This window comes from Triturus cristatus, chromosome 12 (assembly GCF_964204655.1).
Source record: "Triturus cristatus chromosome 12, aTriCri1.1, whole genome shotgun sequence".
Lineage (NCBI taxonomy): Eukaryota > Metazoa > Chordata > Amphibia > Caudata > Salamandridae > Triturus > Triturus cristatus.
In genome coordinates, this window is record NC_140595.1 from 670,758,228 (window position 1) to 670,782,405 (window position 24,178).

The following is a 24,178-nucleotide window of genomic DNA, read 5'->3' on the forward strand; positions in this document are numbered from 1 at the left end:
TCAGCAGTTATAGTTACCTGAACTAACTATAAATTATACTCCAGCAATGCACTGCTTATGACTTCACATATTACATCACTCATGCCATGGTCAGTGACCTCACTGATGGCATCACTGATGACATCTCAAAAGACATAACTGATTACATCATCCACAGAACCACTCACACACCCACTCACACCCTCATGCAACCTCTTATATGCCCACTCACACACCCACACAACCACTCATGAACCCATTCAAAGACCCATACAAAAACTTATACAACCTCTTGCTTTTCCATTGAGCCACTCACACACCCACTCCCTCACTCATAGGTACTGATCATACAACCAGTCTCACCCATGCAGCCACTCACACAGCCACACACTCACCCATACAGCTACTGAGACACCCAGTTATTCACCTATACAACTACTCACATACCCACTTACTCACCCATACAGCCTCTCAACAGAGTCACTCACTCATCCATTTAATCACTCATTCACACACCCACACAACCACTTCTATACTCATTCATACATCTATACAACGACTCACACAGCCACTCAATCACCCATACAGCCAATCCCACAGACACTCACTCACCCATACGGCATCTCAACAGACCTATTGATATACCCATGCAACTACTCACACACCCACTGACACATGCTCACAACTGCTTACACACCCATTCACTCATCTCTGCAAGCACTCAGATAATATAATACTACCACTATATAACCACTCATACACCAACTCACTTAACCAAACACTCACTCGAAGAGCCACTTACTCCATATAGCCATTTCCACAGCCTGTCACTCACTCATATAGTCATTCAGATACCCACTCACTCACCCATACAGTCACTGACACACCCACTCACCTACCCATACAGTCACTCACACAGCCACTTACTCACCCACATATACAGCCACTAACACACCCAGTCACTCACCAATACAGCCACTCACACAGCCATTAAGTCATCCACACAGCTACTCAGACATCCATTATAAACCCAATACAGCCACCCACACACCCACTCACACACCTGTACAGTCACTCACAATCCCACTCATACACAGCTACACAGTCCCACCGCTACTCACATAAACTATGTTAAAAATAATGACTCAGTAGTACACAAATTATACTAATTCAACTTTTGTGGTACCCTAGAATATACGTTTAACACCCCAAAACTATAGAAAATCGTCACAATCACTGAATTATATCATCAGTGATATCATTTGAGATGTCATCAGTGATATAATATGTGAGGTCATAAGCAGTGCATTGTGGGGGCATAAATTACAGTTAGCTCAGGTAACTAAAATTACTTAATTTCACTGGTTTTGTACACGTGAAATCTGAGCCTAACTATAGCGTCCCTGTAACCTTTGTTTTTCTCAGTATATATAACTCAAACTAACATGGAAAGGTCAGAAGGCATCCTGTGATATACACAAATTCAAGATATGGCTAAGAGATGTTCTTATAGAATAATTGTATTTACTTTGTTATACTTAGAACTCTCTATTAAGCTGCTAGCATGACCAGGATTAATATATGCCATAGTAATAGTCATCTATAAATATAACAGATTTACATCAGTATAGTATTCACATCTATTTATCTATTTATATATTTATTTATTCATATATATTTATGTGTTTATTTATTTAAATATTGATGTGGTTTTAGATATTTATTCTATTTACTGTTTTTCTAATGTGATTATTTAACACAAGATATTTTTAGGTGACTGTTTCCAATTGATGTATTTTACACATATTAGGAGTATTCAAGATTTGAATCTCCAAAGGCATTGTCCAAGATGTTTTCCATGTCTATTGGTTTCTAGGCAGTACGTCATGCACTTTGCACTTTAAAAACATTGTACTTCCTCTTCCGTGTCATGTGATCAAGGCCCCACGTGGGCTGAAAAGCGTCATGGCAGTGATGTGTCGGGCACTAAATCATCAATAAATCATTCTGCACCATTCAATGGGTTTGTTTCGTCTATTGACCAGAGCATGAGTGTATCTGCAGGACGACTTCACTTCATATATATATATATATATATATTCAGTGAAAAAACCATAGGTTTCAGACATGCTATAGTTAGCTGGAGATTTTACTCATAAAAAAACAATTAAATTTCCCGCGTTATAGTTAGTGCAGGCAACTATAACTCACGCGACCACAATCCTCTGCTGATGCTAATACTGTATTTAGACACTTAATTGCCCATGTCTTCTTCCATTAAATTTTAGCTATACATATATTACAAATATTTTTTTTTCATAAAGACACATATGTCATCAGCAGAGGATTGCGGTCGCGTAAGTTATAGTTGCCTGCACTAACTATAACGGGGGAATTTCATTGGTTTTTTATGAGTAAAATCTCCAGCTAACTATAGCATGTGTGAAACCTATGGTTTTTTCACTGAATTTGCAAGGTTTTTTAAATGCTAATTCCTAACTATAACGTGTGTGAAACCTATGGTTTTTTCAGTGAATTTGTACGGTTTTTTAAATGCTAAGTTACTTTACGCCATTCGTGGCGTGCGCGCCCACTTAACGCAGTTCGTTCCGTGCGCGCACGGTGCGCTTCGCGCACCGCGTGCCCACGTTACGCTGGATGGGCCATGTACGCACGATGCGCTTCGCGCACCGTCCGCACATGGAGGACATATTATGCGCTTCATTGTGAAAGGTAATATTTTAAATGTTCCATTAAACCATATGCCATCTACAAAAGGTGCACCTTCGGGCACCATTTGCACACGGGGTGGGGAAAGTGTGGATACTTTTTTTTTTTTAAATAATTTTTACCGTACACGTACGGTAAGCGTAATCGGCGTTTTTTCGAAAAAAAATAAAATTGAATTTTTTGCATTGGGGGTTCTTTTGGGACACCTTAATCAAGGCTAGGTGGTTAGGAGCTGTATAAACAGCCCCTTTACATGTTTTTTGCCTTTGTTTTTCCTCCCCCCCTCAGAGTGCGAGAGAGAAAATGGCGGCTGCCGCTTCCTGGTTTCGACCGATTCGAATGTTTACTAAGATCTAACAGCCAATCAGAATCGCGCTCGCGCACGGCACTGTACGCGTACGGTAAGCTTACCGTAAGCGCACGGTAAGCGCACCGTAAGCTGCCACAGATATATATATTGATTTAAATGCTATTTTCTCAGGATCTACTGAACAGATTTACACCAGACCTACAAAAGGCACTTCCTTGACCTGTAGACTACCTCTCTGCCAAATTTCAAGTAACTCTGTTCAGCCGTTCGGGCTGTAGCTGTGTCTAAAGGTCCTATGGAAAAATGCATGGGAAAAACGCGTTTTGGGACCCCCCTTTTTTCTCAGCCCCCGCTTGACGAATCCCCCCGAGACTTTCAGGGTAGGAGCGGAGCGTAGCACCCCATTAGTTTTGAAAATTTCGCGAGGATTCGTCGACCGGCGCCAAAGTTATTCCAAATAGAATGTTGCGGATTTCCAGTGGTAAGAGGGTCCTAACTATAACTACCTACTGGCGACCGCCAGTAGGTTATATATATATATATATATATATATATATATATATATATATATATATATATATATATATATATATATATATATATATATACTGCCAGTAGATAGTTATAGTTAGGACCGAGGAAATCTGAAAATTCTTTTTTGAATAACTTTGGCGCCGGTTGACTTATCTTCGTGAAATTTTCAAAACTAATGGGGCGCTCCGCTCAGCTCCTACCCTGTAAGTCTTGGGGTGACCCGTTTTCCCCATGAATTTTCCCATAGGACCTTTAGTCGAAGGTACAGCCCGAACGGCTGAACAGAATTACTTGAAATTTGGCAAAGAGGTAGTCCTCAGGTCAGGCATGTGCCTTTTGCTTAAATGGTGTAAATCCGTTCAGTAGTTCCTGAGAAAATCAAAAGTAAAATCACATATATATCTGGGCGGAGCCTAACCACACATCTCATCATGAGATCTGATTGGCTGTCAGCACTTTATCCAAGAAGTGTTGGCAGCCATCTTGGGACCAATATACATGATAGCACCTCATTAAAAAACATTGCAGTTAATAGAAGGTTTTAAGACTTTAGTTACATTATAAATCATTTGTTGATGGTACCATACTCATTTTAGGAATTGTGGTGTGTTCTAAGGTGATTTTACCATGTGAAAAAGCCTTCTGCTGTGATATCATGAATCATGTTTGAGAGAAAACTATTTTCTCATGCTTTTCCCACAGAGGTTTGGAAGGTGATCTATAAGCTAACTGAGAGCATATTTTCTGTAAATTAACATTATCTTTCTCAGTCATGTGAGAATGAAGTCTGACATTCTCAGTAAAACATGTACGTCCAACAAGGGCAGAGACTGTTAGTTGATTCCTTTGTGTTCTACAGCAGCTTCCCAGAGTGTTCTAAAGAACAACTAGAGCGCTAACAGTCCTACTTATGACAAACGTATGGCACACCTGAAGCCATCTTGGTTGGAATAAAGTGGTAATTCTTAAAACATTTAATTTAAAAAGGAACAAAATGAGGGGGTTAATTTTGCCATAGAAAGTATGATTAGTGCTGCAGAAAGAAAAATTAGGGCACATTTTGAGTGACTTCTCAAATCCTCTTCTATTTCATTAAAAAATTCTGACATGCAGACTGAAACATGCACTTTCAATACCAGCAGCAGACTTCCCTGGTGAGCAGTAGCTTTACTACAGTGATCTAATAACCAACTAGAGTGCTAACATTCTGAATTTATGGCAAATTTGTGACACATCTGAATGCCTTCTTGATGGAATCAAAGTAAAAAACTGAAAGCATTTCCTACTGAGGAGACTGTAGTAAATGAGGAAATTAGGAAACATCATAACAAATAAGTCTCCCAAAATGGCCACCAGAGACAAAAGAGCCCAAAAGTAGCCCAAATATCACCCAGATGTAGCCCAAGTATAGCCCAATGACAGAATGTCCCAGAGTGTTCTAACGAACAACGAGAGCACTAACAGTCTTACTTATGACAAAAGTATGGCACACCTGAAGCCATCTTGAATGGAATAAAGTGGTAACACTTAAAACATTTAATTTACAAAGGAACACAATGAGGGGATTCATTTTGCCATAGAAATTATGATTAGTGCTGCAGAAAGAAAAATTAGGGCACATTTTGACTTCTCAAATCCTCTTCTATGTCATAAAAAAATTCTGACATGCAGACTGAAACATGCACTTTGAATACCAGCAGCAGACTTCCCTGGTGAGCAGTAGCTTTACTACAGTGATCTAATGAGCAACTAGAGTGCTAACATTCAGAATTTATGGCAAATGTGTGACACATCTGAATGCCTTCTTGATGGAACCAAGTAAAAAACTGAAAGTATTTCCTACTGAGGAGACTGCAGTAAATGAGAAAATTAGGAAACTTCATAACAAATAAATCTCCCAAGATGGCCACCAGAGACAAAAGAGCCCAAATGTAGCCCAAATATCACCCACATGTAGCCCAAGTATAGCCCAATGACAGAATGTCCCAGAGTGTTCTAACGAACAACTAGAGCGCTAACAGTCTTACTTATGACAAAAGTATGGCACACCTGAAGCCATCTTGATTGGAATAAAGTGGTAACACTAAAAACATTTAATTTACAAAGGAACAAAATGAGGGGGTTCATTTTGCCATAGAAATTATGATTAGTTCTGCAGAAAGAAAAATTAGGGCACATTTTGACTTCTCAAATCCTCTTCTATTTCATAAACAAATTCTGACATGCAGACTGAAACATGCACTTTAAATACCAGCAGCAGACTTACCTGGTGAGCAGTAGTTTTACTACAGTGATCTAATGAGCAACTAGAGTGCTAACATTCAGAATGTATGGCAAATGTGTGACACATCTGAATGCCTTCTTGATGGAACCAAAATAAAAAACTGAAAGTATTCCCACTGAGGAGACTGCAGTGAATGAGGAAATTAGGAAACTTCATAACAAATAAATCTCCCAAGATGGCCACCAGAGACAAAAGAGCCCAAATGTAGCCCAAATATCACCCAGATGTAGCCCAAGTATAGCCTAATGACAGAATGTCCCAGAGTGTTCTTAAGAACAACTAGAGCACTTACTGTCTTACTTATGACAAAAGTATGGCACATCTGAAGCCATCTTGATTGGAATAAACTGGTAACACTTAAAACATTTAATTTAAAAAGGAACACAATGAGGGGGTTCATTTTACCATAGAAATTATGATTAGTGCTGAAGAAAGAAAAATTAGGGCACATTTTGAGTGACTTCTCAAATCCTCTTCTATTTCATTAAAAAATTCTGATATGCAGACTGAAACATGCACTTTTTATACCAGCAGCAGACTTCTGTGGTGAGCAGTAGCTTTACTACAGTGATCTAATGAGCAACTAGAGTGCTAACATTCAGAATTTATGGCAAATGTGTGACATATCTGAACACCTTCTTGATGGAATCAAAGTAAAAAACTGAAAGCATTTCCTACTGAGGAGACTGCAGTAAATGAGGAAATTAGGAAACTTCATAACAAAAAATCTCCCAAGATGGCCACCAGACACAAAAGAGCCTAAATGCAGCACAAATATCACCCAGATGTAGACCACATGTAGCCCAATGACAGAAGTGTGCAAAACTTTTTTGTGTATTTGCAGTTTTATATAGTGCAGACTTGTCAGGTATTGGAATGCTTTAAATGAGCATTGGTTACATCATACAAGATCAAATTCTTTTTGGTTGTAGACATGGGGAGATTAAGTGATTTGACCACAATCACAGAATGTTGAGCTGAAGCAGAAACTCCAACCTGGTTCCCCAGTTGCAAAGTCTGCAGCTCTGGAAGTAACACCACATCCTCTCGCCAAGGTGCAACATTTAATCAAGTGGTCAACTGGAGAAAAAAACATAAAGATTACAAATAATTTAAAAGCTCTTTGTCGCTATTTGAAAACTCAGAAAATATGTCCTCATTTTAGTTTTTTAGAGCACTAACCACAATTTTGATGCAAATAAGACCCTCTCATATATGTAATTTCTAAAGGAAAAACTCTAGGTATTACAGTTTTGATTACATCAAGATGACGTCAGGCGTTCCACACTTTTGTAATAAATATAGATGGTTAGCAATCTAGTTGTTCATTGGGATACTGTTGAGAGGCAGAGGCCAGGGGCACGGACTCTGAAAATTGAAGGCTGGTAGGAGAGTGCAGAGGCAACAATTTGACCACACTGGGCAGGCAGGAAGGGCAGTGGCAGCACAACAGACTATGGAGGGCAGTGGAAAGGGGGGCAGGGGCAACAAACCAACAATACAGGACTGGCAAGAGAGGCTGTGGCAATATAATAGACCATTGTGGGCAGAAGGAAGAGGCAGTGGTAGTACAACCATACATGCCAACAGACCTGTTTCAGCCAGGAAACGTCCAATGTTTTTAAGCTCAAATGGGCTTTATTTGATCTGTCTCCTGTCTACAATCTCCTCTTTTTCAATGTAACTCAAAGGGGAAAATCAATACCCCAGTTTATATTTCAAAATCTCCCTCATACCAACTTAAGTTCAAAATGTTCGCAAGTATGGTACATTGAATCATGGTAGGCAGGAGGAATTGGGGTAGGGACATGGACTCGGATAACAGAGGACCGGAGGGACATGGAGAGGTGCACCAAACTGACCCTACAGGGCAGGCATCAGGGTTTGCAGCAGCACAATACACCACACAGCGCATGCAAGACGGGAGTGCAGCACAACAATCCATAGAAAGCAATAGGGAGGGTCTGCACATGGAAACAGAGGGCTGGGGGCAAGGTGGCAGGGCAGGAGCAGCAAGATGACCATGGATGTCAGGCAGGATGGGCACTAGAAACATGACACACCATGGAGAGCAACAATGAGACTATGGTGGCATACACACAGACCATGGAGGGAAGGTGGGAGGGGGTCAGGGGCAGCTAGCTGACCACACAGGGAAGGTGGGAGGGGCCATGGTAGCACAGAAGACCATGCATGGCAAGCGGGAGGGTTAGTGGCAGCACAATGGCTATGATGGGCAAGAAGGAGGGTGCGGGGGCATGCACAAAGGACCATGGAGGCTAGAAGGGAGGGTCAGGACCTGGGCACAGACAAGAGAGTTCAGGGGAAGGGGCCTCACAACAGACCGCGTGGGGCAGGCAGGAGGAGCAGTTGCAGCACAACAGATCAGGGAGGGCAGAAGGGTGTGGCAGTAAAATGGACCATGGAGAACAGGAGGAAGGGGATAGGGGCATGGCATGTGGACAGGCAGGGTGGAGGTGGCAGGGACAGGTTACAGTCATCTGACAATGCTAGGCAGGTGGGAGGGGAGTGGCAGCTCAACAGAACACTCAGAGTAGATAGGAGTGGCAGGTCCATGGAACATAGTGGGTAAAAAGGATGGAGCAGGGGCATGCACAAAGACATCGGAGGGCAGGGGGAAGGAGAATAGGGGCAGCAAGCTAAGCACAGAGGCTAAGCAGGAGGTCAATGATGGGCCATAGAATTGGGCAATGGAGGGCAGGAGGAGTGGACTGGTGCATCATGCTAAATGGAGGGCAGTGGCAGCACATCAGACCATGTATGGCAGGAGGGAGGAGGCTAGTCCATGGATTCAGACAACAGAGGATAGGGAGGAGGTGGATGGGGCAGCAAGCTAACTGTTCAGAGAAGGTGGGTATTAGGAACTTTATTGTTTTCAAAATGTGTGTCTGTGTGAACTACTGAAAATATGAACAAGGATGCAGCATAATCTCACTTTTATTCATGAAGAAGAGGACGTTTGTGACTGTGACTCCGGGCTCACTTGGCAGAAACACCCCCTGACCCTCCACCTCCATCGCAAAATGTAATGCCCGTGAAAAGGGTAGGTGGACGCAGTGTTATATAGAACATAGTCCTGAGAGCACGATTGAAAATGAAAACTAGATTTAGTATATGGTATAAACTATGCACCAAAAAGTGTGATATGAGATGAACCGGGGCGTGAAATATAATATGCAATACATTGTGCGCAATGACAGATTCATTGGAGAGCGCAAGATAGCACAGGCACTAGCGCGTGCTATGCGATATGCGCCTTGGAGTGTAATATGCACAGGGCAGTGTTGTGTAACATACCTAGTCTCTAAAGTTGTAATATAAAATATGTGCTGGGGAGTGTAACGTTGCATATGCACTGTGACAAAGATATGGACTACCAGACTACCGCCACTCACATCGTTTTTAAAAGGGTGGTTTACTGACCTAATAAACTCGTTATTCAGACTAACCAACCCTGTTTTAAAATACACTCACCAACGTCTACACTTACCTGGCCCTCACTTGCACTCAACTTTCGGCGAGGAACAAAAGATCTCCGATAAAGAGCCCCATCTTTGGGTGCCCGTTGGGAATTGCAGCACCGACCCGACGAGGAGCAAAACCCAGATGATGAAGCATGACACCTAGCTTGCTGGGTGTGTGAGGGTTTTAGTTCCACCCGAGTGGGTCCCCCCACCCACCACGTGCTCAAGTCCTCAGGCAATCTAGACATTATCTTTCACTTTGTCTCCACCTTGGTGTAGAGTGTACACTTCACACTACTTCCCCTGACTAGGAGGAACAGCATACTCTTTCTCTTTTCAGTACTTCAGGGCATGTATGCTGGACCTCATTAAATATTGCCCACCCGTTTTTACTTCCTTCCCCTGATTAAGATATACAGCGCGGCTGACAACCGCAGGAACATTTTGAGGTTACCTACAGTATTAATAGACACTGGTAGGCCCACACTCACTACACACTAACCAGATATCCTGGGTTAGTGGCCACTATCCCTTTAATCCATAAAATGGATGGAGAACTAGGGATTAGCTATGGCGAAGATGCAGTCACAGACATTTTAAGAACACCATCACTCCTAGGAGTAGACGGGAATACAGCGACCGTGTCCTACTCGGAAGACTGGTCCAACTTGGTCTCTTTAAAGAAAGAATGGCTCAGAATAACGATGCATGGAGCATTAATGACTGAGTACCTCAGGGCCAACATCGCCCCCAATGGCTTGATTGTCAATATTTTCCCCAGATTATTCCTGGAGGATCCCCCATTTAAGAAGGATTGGTCCTCAGTATCCTGGAAGTGTACTCGAGATCTCCTTGTTTTGATAATCAATACTGCCAAGAGACTTGCTGATGCCCTGTTAACACGTATACAGACTGCTGAGGCAACCATGAAGTCCACAGTACATAACAATATCTTTAAAACCAAGCTGGCAGAGATCAATTCAGAAATAGCAGAGAACAGAGAGTACCTTCTAAAACAAAAGATTGCCAAACTGCAGAAAGACATCTCGAGGTTCGATAAAGAAAAGATCTTCCCTTACCTGAAACCGGATTTCGCACCTATTAGGAATAGCTATTCAAGTGATGAGGACTCTAGTAACAACAGCAGGAGGGGCTCTAATAATAGTAACTCGAGCTCTGGGAGTTGGGATACCCCTAACCAGAGAAGAAAGAACAACCGGACATTCCAAAATCAAGGGGAAACAATGTTCCCGGGCCCACCACAACCCCAGTTTTGGCAATACCCTATGTTCCCACCGTGCCCTCCCCAATTCTACCCAGGGGCTAACCCCCAACCTTTTTTAGGCAGAGGCTGGGGCAGAGGAAGAGGGCGAAGGCGAGGAACACAGCATGTACAGTGGCAGGACCAACCCCAGCCCCCGATGGAGACCCGGAGCCAACGCAGGGGCAAAAGGACTTAGTTATCAATTTATCAGATAGACCACTCAATAGCACTGAGCTACGAGTGATTCGCAAGGGACTGGGTTTTGTACCCACCCCCAGGGATGACAAATTCAAAGAAGCATGTGAACTCCACAGTTTCTTTAGAAAGATTCGCCTAAAGGCATTCTTTCATAACGAATCCCCTAGAGACTCAGACAATCCAGACACTGGTCTACATAGACCGTCTACCTTCACCCCCAGTGCGGGCATGGTCCCCCCTGAAGTCTTGACCTTCGAAAAAGCCATTCTTAAAGATCTAGCGATGGGGCAAGATAGGTCGACTTTTCACAACCTTTCCAAGCTGGAAATGGATGCAGCCAGGGCCCTGGCTGACGACCACTCGATTACGATTAAACAGGCAGACAAAGGTGGTGCTACAGTCATCCAGTCCACCTTTGACTACGAGACAGAATGTCGTCGGCAACTTGGTGATCGGAAGTATTATACACCAATCACAATAGATCCTACGTCAAGATTGAAGAATGCCATCACTAGTCTAACTCTTGAGGCAGAGACTAATGGTTGGATCACCAAGAAAGAAGCAGATTACCTCAATGTCTGTGATCCTATAACACCATATTTCTACACGTTGCCCAAGGTCCACAAAGGAACTTCACCGACCCCGGGCAGACCTATTGTGTCCGGGATAGGCTCTGTGCTGGAGCCTTTGTCCAGATTTGTAGACCACTTCCTACAACCACTGGTCCAAAAAATACCATCATACATCAAAGACACCAGTGACATCCTCAGAACTATTGAAGGATTTGAACCGAATGGGGAGATTAGCCTCCTGGTTACCTTAGATGTGGAGGCCTTGTACACTAATATCCCACAACAGGCAACCCTCACAGTTATTGAAGCTGCCCTACGCAATGAGGAATGGACATCACCCACACCAGTGTCATTTATCATGGACCTGGCGTCCCTGGCATTGACGGAGAACTTTTTTGAATTCCGGAATGAGCTATTCCACCAATGCCAGGGGACTTCTATGGGGAGTACATTTGCCCCTAGTCTGGCCTGCCTGTACATGGCCGCATTCGAAGAGGAGATCATCCAGAGCCCTACCAATCCTTTTGGTGATAACTTGGTCATGTGGAGACGCTTTATAGATGATGTCCTAATCTTGTGGAAGGGTCCGTGTACACTTTGTGATGATTTCTGTCAATGGATTAATGTGCAGAACCCTTATCTGAAATTCACTAATCACATCTCCACGACTCACATAGCATTCCTGGACCTAGATATCAGATTGGCTTCTGGGGTTCTGTCAACCAGCCTTTACAAAAAACCAACCGACAGGAATAGCCTCTTGCTTTATAGCAGTCACCACCCCAAGGCATTGAGGGACAACTTACCTTTCGGTCAGTTTCTCCGTTTGAGGAGAAACTGCAGCTCAGTAGTGGACTACAAAAAAGAGGCGGATACTCTAGCAAACAATTTAAAAGAAAGAGGTTATCCAACTAACACAATTACAAGAGCTATGAAACACGCAAGGAATAATCCCAGAGAAGCACTGCTGGAGACTAGGACTAGGGAACAAACTGACATCCTAACCTGCGTTACCTCATTCACCCCATCCTCAAATAAAATGAAGAAGGTGATTAAAAAACACTGGGGTATCCTATCTTCTGGTGAACTTTCTTTACCCCAACCCAGATTCGCCTTTAAGAGGACACAGAATCTGAAAGACATATTGATCCATACCAGGCCAGCCAGAAAAGAAATACAGAACCCCCAGGGCACTCTATGGGGGCTACCACCAGTTGTTGGACACTTCCCCTGTGGTAGTTGTACGTCCTGTAAACAGACGATCACTACCAAGGAGGTTACCTTGTCCGACTCCCTCACTTGGTCATTGACACGCCACACGAATTGTAACTCCACCAATTGCATAAACCTATTACAATGCCCCTGTACACTGATCTACATAGGGATGACGACACGAGCTATTAAGACACGCATCACCGAGCATAAAAGTAATATAAGATGCTTGAAGGAGACCACAAAACTGTATACCCACTTTAAGAATCTACACCATACACCAGACTCCCTTAGATGGGTCGTTTTGGAGTCACATCCGAGAATCACAGCGCAAGCACTATTCAGACTCGAACAAAGATGGGTGTACAGACTATCATCTGATAGGAGAGGTCTGAATGACGACATACCGTGGGGTTCACTTACACACTGATATATCATCACTCTTTCATAGTGTTGGCATTGACCTTACAGTTAATGGGTGGTTTGAATTATTTACTGTCATGGAAATAACCCCCGGATGTTCCTCACTAATAATTGAACTCCCCCGGTGCGTGAACAGTATAACAACAACTCCGGAGTTACCATGGTCTAACTCGCATTACATGGTCTCTCTCACGAAGCATACAACCTATACTAGCTACTCTGTCGAGTTTACCTTACCCTGTGAATTATACAACACGGGACCCTAGTTTAGTGAGCATCGTTACTCTGTCTAGAGTCATTTGAGTCAATGAGAGATACCAACGGCGACCTGATACTGATGTAGTACCCCATTCTAAGATGGCGCCCATAGTTACATTGCTTGGGTGGGACTTCCGACTTGAGTCATCTGACACTAGACGTCCAATCAGCATACGCCTACACTTGACCGGACTGGTTCTTATTGAAGCAATGGATAGTAAACACCACTTCCCGGTTTCGGCGGAGCGGGGTAGGTTTACTAACCACCCTTGGGCAACTGAACCGTAAGTAAACCTGGATCACGTAACAATGATCGAACGGGCTGGGATTCCCTAGACTCTGGTGGACGGGCTAACGCTGTTCATGTGATTGACCGTCCCTAACGCTGACATGGGCTGCCGACTTTTCTGGGCGGCACATTAGGCTCGAGGGTGGATCGTTCCTCGAGCGGTGGTTCCCGGTTGCCAGGGAACCGGGGGATCTTACCTACATGTTCCCTTGACAGCACCTAGCACCCAGCAGGTGGATTGTACTTTTATACCTACCCAGTTGAGTCTTCTGTTTCAATACATATTACAGCAGGCTACTACGCCATCCCAAGAGGCTCGCCACGCACCGACTGGAGCGGCACTAGCACATTCCTTAAGTGAGCTTTTCAGACATCGTTACTACAATTCGGGGTGTCCTGGATTGAAGTCTTTTAGATCACTTGACACGTTGCTTGACACTGCATCCACTTATGCATGATCACTATATTCGAGCGCAAATTGCTTCATGTATAGGACGTGCATACGAGGAGTCTTTGGCTCCATATTAATATGATTATAAACGACAAAGTGTTTTTAATGTTGCGTGTTGGCCTGTTATGCTTCTTCTCTCCCTTTCCTTTAGGCCATTCCTATGCGGAAGTGTTAGATTTTTCCACACTTTCACAGGGTAAATTTATCCAGGCACTAACACAATAATTTTATGTCCTGCTATACACCCTCACGTTTGTCGATAGTTCACACCACATTGGTCCTGATGAATTGCCGTGGGATCCTCCTGACCATTAGGCGAGAAACATGTTGACCATCTGGGTTGAGCGGAGCAAGTCTTTGACCCACTGTGTCCAGACTACCGCCACTCACATCGTTTTTAAAAGGGTGGTTTACTGACCTAATAAACTCGTTATTCAGACTAACCAATCCTGTTTTAAAATACACTCACCAACGTCTACACTTACCTGGCCCTCACTTGCACTCAACTTTCGGCGAGGAACAAAAGATCTCCGATAAAGAGCCCCATCTTTGGGCGCCCGTTGGGAATTGCAGCGCCGACCCGACGAGGAGCAAAACCCAGATGATGAAGCATGACACCTAGCTTGCTGGGTGTGTGAGGGTTTTAGTTCCACCCGAGTGGGTCCCCCCACCCACCACGTGCTCAAGTCCTCAGGCAATCTAGACATTATCTTTCACTTTGTCTCCACCTTGGGGTAGAGTGTACACTTCACACTACTTCCCCTGACTAGGAGGAACAGCATACTCTTTCTCTTTTCAGTACTTCAGGGCATGTATGCTGGACCTCATTAAATATTGCCCACCCGTTTTTACTTCCTTCCCCTGATTAAGACCAAAGATATGGATCCCAGATTGTAATATGTATGGCATAGCGCTGTGCGTTATAACATAGACATCGAGGAAGGCACGTTAGATGGGGCAATATAACCTGTGCGAAGGCAAGTGTGGCAAGACATATTCACGGGGTGGTGTTACAGTGCACATGGGCTAGAGAGTGTCATAGCATACGCACTAGCTGGTGGAATACAACACAGAGGTGTGAGGCAATCGGCGGGCACTGGGGGGTGTAACACAGCATTGGGCTCAGCCAGGAGCACGCTGTGACTCTCAAGTGAGGTTCGTCTCCTTTCCAGAGAGTAAAATAAAAAGTATTACACATCCGGCGGTGGATGTGTTTTTTATTAACCATGAGGGGGGTTTCTTGCATAGTTTTGGTCGAATTTTTGTTGAATCCCCTTTGAATGGCTTGGTGTGCGTGTATATTAAATGTGCCCGTCAATAGCTACCCATGTTTGTATAAATAAACGACAAGGGTGTCTACTTGGAGAGAACCCACCGGCGGGGGCACCGGGATTAGGCACGGTAGGGCGTCAGACACATCAGAGCTTCACTAGCGGTGTAAATACATTCCATGTGGATTCATTCTATGCATAGTCGCCTTTTAATGAATATCACGCAAATCGTCATGGTGATAGGTACATACGGTTTGTCCAGCATGTCCTAGGTGTTTCTATAAATATATATATTTTTAAAATAATAAAAAACAAAGGCCGGCCCCGGGGGATGGGGTCCCCGGAGCCATAAGTGGCCTGAGGAGGGGGGCAATGCAGCCCCCTCCTAAAGAACTTAAATAAAAAAAAAGGCCATGACCCGGGGGTTGGGGTCCCCGGGGCTGATTAAGGCCTTGGGAGGGCCAAATTAATTTTTTTAAACAAAAAAAATTAGGGTGCTGGCCCTGGGGGATGGGGTCCCCAGGGCCAGTAAATTAGAAAAAGAAGGGGGGCCACACAGCCCTCCTTCTTAAAAAAATTAAATAAATAAAAGACCGGCATCGTGCTGGAGGCCACGCCCCCTCCTTGCAGCACTCTGCAAACGCGCCCCCTGGCCAGTTGTAAGTTGGGGAATTAATTCCCCTTCAATACTGAGGGTCCCTGAGGGCCAACTAGCCCAACAGGTATCTCCAGTGTGCACCAGGGAGCTGCGTTGCAGACAGGTGTTCTGAGGCCACGCCCCTTTTTACACCTCTATGCAACGCAGCTCTGTGGCGCTTACTGGAGGTACCTAGTGGGCTAGTTTGACCCTAGGGACCCTTAGGATTCAAGGGGACTTAATCTCCCAACTTAAGAAACGGCCACAGGGCATGTTTACACAGTGGGGAAGGTAGGGGACAGGGCCTGAGGTGACGTGTGCAAACATGCCCTATGGCGCGTTTTAAGTTGGGGAAATAATTCCCCTTCAATCCTGAGGGCCCCTGGGGGCTAACTAGCCCACCAGGTGCTTCCAGTAAGCGCCACTGAGCTGCGTTGCAGAGAGGTGGTCCAGGCCGTGCCACTTTTTACACCTCTCTGCAACGCAGCTCTGTGGCGCATACTGGAGGTACCTAGTGGGCTAGTTGGACCCTAGGGACCCTCAGGATTCAAATTAACTTAATCTCCCAACTAAAAACGGCCACAGGGCGTGTTTACACAGTGGTGAAGAGAGGGGACGGGGCCTGAGTTAACGTGTGCAAACAAGCCCTGTGGCGCATTTTAAGTTGGGGAAATAATTCCCCTTCAATCCTGAGGGCCCCTCGGGGCTAACTAGCCCACCAGGTGCTTCCAGTAAGCGCCACTGACCTGCGTTGCAGAGAGGTGGTCCAGGCCGTGCCACTTTTTACACCTCTCTGCAACGCAGCTCTGTGGCGCATACTGGAGGTACCTAGTGGGCTAGTTGGACCCTAGGGACCCTCAGGATTCAAATGAACTTCATCTCCCAACTAAAAACGGCCACAGGGCGTGTTTACACAGTGGTGAAGGGAGGGGACGGGGCCTGAGTTAACGTGTGCAAACAAGCCCTGTGGCGCGTTTTAAGTTGGGGAAATAATTCCTCTTCAATCCTGAGGGACCCTGGGGGCCAACTAGCCCACCAGGTGCTTCCAGTAAGCACCACTCCGTTGCGTTGCAGGGAGGTGGTCTAGGCCGTGCCCCTTTTTACATCTCTCTGCAACACAGCTCTGTGGCGCTTACTGGAGGTACCTAGTGGTCTAGTTGGACCCTAGGGACCCTCAGGATTCAAGGGGACTTAACCTCCCAACTTAAAACGGCCACAGGGTGTGTTTACACAGTGGGGAAGTGAGGGGACGGGGCCTAAGGTGACGTGTGCAAACACTCCCTGTGGCGCGTTTTAAGAGGTAGTTTTAATCCCCTGCCCTATTATATACTAGGGGCTTACAGAGGAGGTCCTGCTGATCACAGGGGGACCCCAACGCATAGTGTTCCCTAGTGTATGTAGGTGTTTTCGCTGTATTCTGAGTGTCTTTTAACATAGCACTGGCTCTAGGACTGGTTAGTCAGACTCAGTTACCACCAGTATCCGTCTGAAAAAGTTGAGGGTACAGGATGATTTTGCAACAAGGCTTCTTTCTGCTCTTCTGTTTGTTCTTTCTGCACGTTATCCTTCTTCCTGCACTTTTCTTCGTCTTTGAGGACTTCTGTTGCTTCTTTCTGCATTTCTTTTTTTTCTTTCTGTGCGTTTTTTCTTCTTTCTTCACATGTCCTATCTCTGTAGGCATAGTTAGAAATTAGCATTTAAAAAACCTTTGAAATTCACTGAAAAACCATAGGTTTCAGGCATGTTATAGTTAGGAATTAGCATTTAAAAAACCTTAGAAATTCACTGAAAAAACCATAGGTTTCAGGGGCGTTATAGTTAGCTGGACTTTTCACTCGTACAAAACCATTGAAATTCCCCCGTTATAGTTAGTTCAGCTAACTATAACTCGCGCACCCGCAATGCACTGCTGATGACGTCACATATTACATCACTCATGACATGGTCAGTGACATCACTCATGACATCACTGATGACATCTCAAATGACATCACTAATGACATCACTGATGACATCATCCTTGTGATAGAGTAGCAGACCTCCTCTTCCCCTAATATAACCTTTGATACACACATTCATAAATAGAAACTACAATGTTCAAAACAATGGACATACCAATACCAGTTACAACAACCTATTCAGTAATTCTAAGATCCACATACACATCCACTCATTCACCAACAGTCCTATACAGTCACTCATACATGTACTCACTCATCATATGTACTCACACACCTATACATCCTGTTACACAACGCCACTCATCCATAGAGTTACTCACACACATAGTCACTCATGCTAATAAAGAATCAAACATCCATTTACTTGCATATACAGTTATACACACACCACCACACTTACTTCTACAGAAACTTACACATACTTAGTCTTTTAAACAATCACTTATAGAAACACATACTTATTCATACAGGAACTCTTTCAATCTCTCACTCTCACATATACTCACTTATATACACCAATAGTCACATATACTAGTTTAAAACATATGTAGTTACTCATAAAGACACTATTGAGGCAGTCTATCACTCACTAACACAACCATGCACACACTCATCCACCCATACAGTCCTGCACACATGCTGTCTTCAACACATACAAACAGTGAGTCACTCATTCATGCACCTATGCACTACGTAATACCCCCCACCAAACCATACAGACACTCAGACACTCATACTGATACTCAAAAAACCAACTAATAACCTATATAGACACTCATGTAGCTACTCACCAACCCATGCAGCCACTTATACACAAAGTGAGAGACTGATACAGATATTTACACATTTAAACATTACTCACTAAGCCATGTATTCACTAAGATACACTTAATCAGTCAGTTATACAATCAATTTTTCAAAAACAAATCATCCATTTAGACACTTATATACCCATTTATTCTTCCATCGACCTTGAGATATACATATATAAAACATATGTAATTTTCAGAAAAACACACATTCACTGGATGATGTCATCAGTGATGTCATTTGAGATGTCATGAGTGATGTCACTGACCATGTCATGAGTGATGTAATATGTGACGTCATCAGCAGTGCATTGCTGGCGCGCGAGTTATAGTTAGCTGAACTAACTATAACGGGGGAATTTCAATGGTTTTGTACGAGTGAAAAGTCCAGCTAACTATACCGCCCCTGAAACCTATGGTTTTTTCAGTGAATTTCCAAGGTTTTTTAAATGCTAATTCCTGACTATAACGTGCCTGAAACCTATGGTTTTTACAGTGAATATATATATATATATTCACTGAAAAAACCATAGGTTTCAGGGGTGTTATAGTTAGCTGGACTTTTCACTTGTACAAAACCATTGAAATTCCCCCGTTATAGTTAGTTCAGCTAACTATAACTCGGGCGCCCACAATGCACTGCTGATGACGTCACATATTACATCACTCATGACATGGTCAGTGACATCACTCATGACATCACTGATGACATCTCAAATGACATCACTGATGACATCACTGATGACATCATCCAGTGAATGTGTGTTTTTCTGAAAATTAAATATGTTTTATATATGTATATCTCAAGGTCGATGGAAGAATAAATGGGTATATAAGTGTCTAAATGGATGATTTGTTTTTGAAAAATTGATTGTGTAACTGACTGATTAAGTGTATTATAGTGAATACATGGCTTAGTGAGTAATGTTTAAATATGTAAATATCTGTATCAGTCTCTCACTTTGTGTATAAGTGGCTGCATGGGTTGGTGAGTAGCTACATGGGTGTCTATATAGGTTATTAGTTGGTTTTTTGAGTATCAGTCTGAGTGTCTGCATGGTTCGGTGGGGGGTATTACGTAGTGCATAGGTGCATGAATGAGTGACTCACTGTTTGTATGTGTTGAACACAGCATGTGTGCAGGACTGTATGGGTGGATGAGTGTGTGTATGGGTGTGTTAGTGAGTGAATGACTGTCTCAGTAGTGTCTTTATGAGTAACTACATATGTTTTAAACTAGTATATGTGACTATTGGTGTATATATGTGAGTACATGTGAGAGTGAGAGATTGAAAGAGTTCCTGTATGAATAAGTATGTGTTTCTATAAGTGATTGTTTAAAAGACTAAGTATGTGTAAGTTTCCGTAGAAGTAAGTATGGTGCTGTGTGTATAACTGTATATGCAAGTAAATGTATGTTTGATTCTTTATTAGCATGAGTGACTATGTGTGTGAGTAACTCTATGGATGAGTGGCATTGTGTAACAGGATGTATAGGTGTATGAGTACATATGATGAGTGAGTACATGTATGAGTGACTGTATAGGACTGTTGGTGAATGAGTGGATGTGTATGTGGATCTTAGAATTACTGAAGAGGTTGTTGTAACTGGTATTGGTATGTCCATTGTTTTGAAAATTTTAGTCTCTATTTTTGAATGTGTGTATCAAAGGTTATATTAGGGTGAGAGGAGGTCTGCCACTCTATCACAAGGATGATGTCATCAGTGATGTCATCAGTGATGTCATTTGAGATGTCATCAGTGATGTCATGAGTGATGTCACTGACCATGTCATGAGTGATGTAATATGTGACGTCATCAGCAGTGCATTGTGGGCGCCCGAGTTATAGTTAGCTGAACTAACTATAACGGGGGAATTTCAATGGTTTTGTACAAGTGAAAAGTCCAGCTAACTATAACACCCCTGAAACCTATGGTTTTTTCAGTGAATTTCTGAGGTTTTTTAAATGCTAATTCCTAACTATAACGTGCCTGAAACCTATGGTTTTTTCTGTGAATTTCAAAGGTTTTTTAAATGCTAATTTCTAACTATGCCTACAGAGATAGGACATGTGAAGAAAGAAGAAAAATGCACAGAAAGAAACAAAAGAAGTGCAGAAAGAAGCAACAGAAGTCCTCAAATACGAAGATAAGTGCAGGAAGAAGGATAACATGCAGAAAGAACAAAAAGAAGAGCAGAAAGAAGCCTTGTTGCAAAATCATCCTGTACCCTCAACTTTTTCAGACGGATACTGGTGGTAACTGAGCCTGACTAACCAGTCCTAGAGCCAGTGCTATGTTAAAAGACACTTAGAATACAGTGAAAACACCTACATACACTAGGGAACATTATGCGTTGGGGTCCCCCTGTGATTAGCATGACCTCCTCTGTAAGCCCCTAGTATATAAGAGGGCATGGGGATTAAAACTACCTCTTAAAACAGGCCACATGGCGTTTTTGCACACGTTAACTCAGGCCCCGTCCCCTCCCTTCACCACTGTGTAAACACGCCCTGTGTCCGTTTTTAGTTGGGAGATTAAGTTCATTTGAATCCTGAGGGTCCCTGGGGTCCAACTAGCCCACTAGGTACCTCCAGTAAGTGCCACAGAGCTGCGTTGCAGAGAGGTGTAAAAAGTGGCACGGCCTGGACCACCTCTCTGCAATGCAGCTCAGTGGCGCTTACTGGAAGCACTTGGTGGGCTAGTTAGCCCCCAGGGGCCCTCAGTATTGAAGGGAAATTATATCCCCAATTTAAAACGTGCCATAGTGCGTGTTTGCACATGTCACCTCAGGCCCCGTCCCCTCCCTTCACCACTGTGTAAACGCGCCCTGTGGCTGTTCTAAGTTGAGAGATTAAGTCCCCTTGAATCCTAAGGGTCCCTAGGGTCAAACTATACCACTAGGTACCTCCAGTAAGCGCCACAGAGCCTATGTTATAAAGCACAGCGCTATGCCATACATATTACAATCTGGGATCCATATCTTTCTCACAGTGCATATGCAACCTTACACTCCCCAGCACATATTTTATATTACAACTTTAGAGACTAGTTAGGTTACACAACACTGCCCTGTGCATATTACACTCCAAGGCGCATATCGCATAGCACGCGCTAGTGCCTGTGCTATCTCGCGCACTCCAATGAATCTGTCATTGCGCACAATGTATTGCATATTATATTTCACGCCTGGTTCATCTTATATCACACTTTTTGGTGCATAGTTTATACCATACACTATATCTAGTTTTCATTTTCAATCGTGCTCTCAGGACTATGTTCTATATAACACTGTGTTCACCTACCCTTTTCACGGGCATTACATTTTGCGATAGGGGGTGGAGGGTCAGGGGGTGTTTCTGCCAAGTGAGCCCGGAGTCACAGTCACAAACGTCCTCTTCTTCCTGAATAAAAGTGAGATTATGCTGCATAATTGTTCATATTTTAAGTAGTTCGCACAGACACAATGTTTTAAAAACAATAAAGTTCCTAATACCCGCCTTCTCTGAACAGTTAGCTTGCTGCCCCATCCCCTTCCTCCCTATCCTCTGTTGTGTGAATCCATGGACTAGCCTCCTCCCTCCTGCCATGCATGGTCTGATGTGCTGCCACTGCCCTCAGTATGATGCACCAGTCCACTCCTCCTGCCCTCCATTGCCCAATTCTATGCCCCATCATTGACCTCCTGCTTAAACTCTGTGCTTAGCTTGCTGCCCCTATTCTCCTTCCCCCTGCCCTCCGATGTCTTTGTGCATGCCCCTGCTCCATCCTTTTTGCCCACCATGTCCCATGGACCTGCCACTCCTATCTACTCTGAGTGTTCTGTTGAGCTGCCACTCCCCTCCCACCTGCCTAGCATTGTCAGATGACTGTAACCTGTCCCTGTCACCTCCACCCTGCCTGTCCACATGCCATGCCCCTATCCTCTTCCTCCTGTCCTACATGGTCCATTGTACTGCCACATCCTTCTGCCCTCCCTGGTCTGTTGTGCTGCAGCTGCTCCTCCTGCCTGCCCCGTGTGGTCTGTTGTGAGGTCCCTTCCCCTGAACTTTCTTGTCTGTGCACAGGTCCTGACCCTCCCTTCTATCCTCCATCGTCCTTTGTGCATGCCCCTCCACCCTCTTTCTTGCCCATCATAGCCATTGTGCTGCCACTAACCCTCCCACTTGCCATGCATGGTCTTCTGTGCTGCCATGGCCCCTCCCACCTTCCCTGTGTGGTCAGTTAGCTGCCCCTGACCCCCTCCCACCTTCCCTCCATGGTCTGTGTGTATGCCATCACAGTCTCACTGTTGCTCTTCATGGTGTGTCTTGCTTCTAGTGCCCATCCTGCCTGACCTCCATGGCTATCTTGCTGCTCCTGCCCTGCCCCCTTGCCCCCAGCCCTACTCCCTCCCTCCTGGCTTGTCTGTTCCATTGTAATGCCCCTGACCCGTCCCTCCTGCCCTTTATGGTCTGTTATGCTGCAGCTTTCTCTCCTGTCTGTCCATTATGGTCAGCTAGCTACCATTGCCTCTTGCCCCTCTGTTCTCTGTTGTCCATGTGCATAGTCCTGTCCCCTCCCTCTTGCTTTCTATGGATTGTTGTGCTGCACTCCCGTGTGGTGTATTGTGCTGCTGCAAACCCTGATGCCTGCCCTGCAGGGTCAGTTTGGTGCACCTCTCCATGTCCCTCCTGTCCTCTGTTATCCAAGTCCATGTCCCTATCCCATTTCCTTCCATGATCCAATGTACCATACTTGCGAACATTTTGAACTTGGTAAGAGGGAGATTTTGAAAAAAAACTGGGGTATTGATTTTCCCCTTTGAGTTACATTGAAAAAGAGGATATTGTAGACAGGAGACAGATCAAATAAAGCCCATTTGAGCTTAAAAACATTGGACGTTTCCTGGCTGAATCGGGTCTGTTGGCATGTATGGTTGTACTACCATTGCCTCTTCCTTCTGCCCACAATGGTCTATTACATTGCCACAGGCTTGAAGGAGGGTAGATTTTGTATCACAGGGGGCCCCTGGCCCGTTCTGTCCACACCTGAAGTATGAGACCCTTGTCCTTGCCCTGCCAGCTGCATTTGTAGGCCGTATTAAATTGACCAGCGGGTCCTGTGTTGCTATATAATTATCCTGAGACATCCTTACCACTCAGCCAGTATAAAACCCCTGTGTAGGCCCTTCTGTTCAATATGTAGGCCTCTTTGTTAAATTGACCATAGCTCTGCAATTTTAGTGTATAGCAGTCTGAAGGCAGGTCTGCGAGGCCTTCTGCTCCAAACCAGTAGCCCCCACCCTACCCGAGTGCTCCGTGCTCGGTATCAAAGTTCAACATCCCCCTGAAGCTGTCGACATACAGTAGGCTGCATCCTGGACTGGTACTTGCTTCCTGGGCAGGTTTCCCGCTTTTAAGGAAGTGGCAACCGCAGAGCGTCAGGTTAGGAGAACTGAGGAGATTTTATACATGAATATATTGAATTCCCGTACAATACCCATTATTTTCTGCTTGCTCTATGGAACT